This window comes from Aplysia californica, unplaced genomic scaffold (genome assembly GCF_000002075.1).
Source record: "Aplysia californica isolate F4 #8 unplaced genomic scaffold, AplCal3.0 scaffold00158, whole genome shotgun sequence".
Taxonomy (NCBI): domain Eukaryota; kingdom Metazoa; phylum Mollusca; class Gastropoda; order Aplysiida; family Aplysiidae; genus Aplysia; species Aplysia californica.
In genome coordinates this window covers 1,327,909-1,330,254 of record NW_004797428.1, presented here as the reverse complement: position 1 = coordinate 1,330,254, position 2,346 = coordinate 1,327,909, and positions in this window count along the sequence as shown.

Genomic DNA, 2,346 nt, shown 5'->3' with positions numbered 1-2,346 from the left:
CTTGCACTAAGGGATATAGTAGGGCCCTGGGTTGTACTAAGGGATATAGTGGTGCCCCTGACTTGTACTAAGGGATATAGTAGTGCACTGACTTGTACTAAGGGATATAGTAGTGCCCTAGTTTGTACTAAGGGATATAGTAGTGCCCCTGACTTGTACTAAGGGATATAGTAGTGTCCTGACTTGTACTAAGGGATATAGTAGTGCTCCTGACTTGCACTAAGGGATATAGTAGGGCCCTGGGTTGTACTAAGGGATATAGTGGTGCCCCTGACTTGTACTAAGGGATATAGTAGTGCACTGACTTGTACTAAGGGATATAGTAGTGCCCTAGTTTGTACTAAGGGATATAGTAGTGCCCCTGACTTGTACTAAGGGATATAGTAGTGTCCTGACTTGTACTAAGGGATATAGTAGTGCTCCTGACTTGCACTAAGGGATATAGTAGGGCCCTGGGTTGTACTAAGGGATATGGTGGTGCCCCTGACTTGTACTAAGGAATATAGTAGTGGTCTTACTTGTACTAAGGGATATAGTAGTGTCCTGACTTGTACTAAGGTATTATGGTAGTGCCCTGTGTTGTACTGTTGTAAGTTTAAGGCTAGCAGTGCCCAGAGTTTAATCAAACTGTGCCGATGTGTTCGTCAAAACTCATACATTTTTAAAAAAAAGTAACCTGATTTATTTTCCTTCTAAAAATGGACTTATCCCGTGTTTTACCCCCCCTTTCAGTTTTATAAACTGCCGAACGTATCACATCCCCCTGTGTCCCGTCTCATTACTTCTCTCTGCTCGTGGTATGTGTGCAACTTCCTAATGCAAGACACTTGGCTGTCGTAAAGGGTGCAAGCCTCAAAGAACGCCGGAGTGTTTATCAGACAATGAAAACCATTTCCTGATCAAATCCGTTACCCTTTTGTGTCGTGTTTTATTTCTTCCATGTCCTGAACATACGATAATTATTATTATTGATGATGCTTACTGTGACTGTACTCGTCTGAGTGTTCACTGTAGAGACCATAAATTAACTTGAATTATAATTTGAAGTATATCCCTCACTATTTTGTTGGGCGTGATTTCGTGAATTCTCTTGTGATCATTTCAGTGTGGATATGTCAGGTTTTCTGTCCATGGGTTCGTGGTGGGGAGGGTTTAACTCCTCGATGACGGTGTATTCCAGCCATTCGTCGAACGACGTGCTGTGTTGAGCAACTTTTTAAAAAATGAAGAAAAACATTTTAACAACTCCGTTCTGCATACAGATTTTCTCCTTCTACTTCTTTAATCTGTAGGTTTAAAAGGTAGGCAACAAGATGCCTACAATGAAATATTCACATTTGTGTTTCCGATTTGATAGGATGGTTGGTTTGCTTGTTTGTTTGAGTAAAGAAGAGCACATCGACACAATGATGGTCATTTAGTACTGTAAGGCCAGAAAAAAATAAGTAAAAGTAAGTAGGCCTAAGTAAAGTAAAATCGAATTTATCCAAGATGGCCACCCATTGTCAGTGAGAGAAGTGGCTGTCTTAGACAGGTGCCCTTCTTACACAGAGTCAGGATAAGGTAAAGAAAATAATAATAAAATACTCAAGACAGGACATGGGAAGTGGCCTGTCGGTCAAGTGATTGTCAGACAAGTGCCCTTCTAACACTTACACAGTGCCAGGATGGTGTAAAAAAAAAAAGAAAAAGAAGAATACCCAAGACAGGACATGGGAAGTGGCCAGTTGTTGACATGATTGTCTTAGACAGGTGGCCGTAAGAGAAGATTTAACTGTACCATATCTTGATCAATATTATTTCTACGTTTTTTGTTTTTTTCTGTAACTGGATTAGATCTATATTGTCTCATTCACCCTCTTTGCTGATCAAGCCATAAGTGCCTTAAACAGATGCGTGTAGACATCAGCGTGAAATCTATCTCCTGGGCTCATTATGTAACCTGCTCATTGTCTGACCTACATTTGTTCCTACAATACAATGTATATTATTAATGTGCAGTAACAAAAATAATAAGTATTGATTTGTTCCGTATTAAACATGTATGCTCCTCATTTTCGTATTTATTTATCTTCCTACTACTTTCTTAAACTGCGTTATTATGAAGAAACACATGAACATTTGGTGTGATTTTTTAAAATAAGATTTCATTTTTTTCTTTTCCTAAATTGACCTTTAATTTTAATACATGTATGGTCAAAATTATTTTAGTTATAATTGCTGTTGTTGCTATTGTTATTTTGTTTTGGATTGTTGTTTTTCTTTCTAATGGGATGATAACAGTTGGAAAACGCACAGAGCATGCTGTAGAGCGCGGATGTTCGCGGTGTAAAATCAGTTATTATT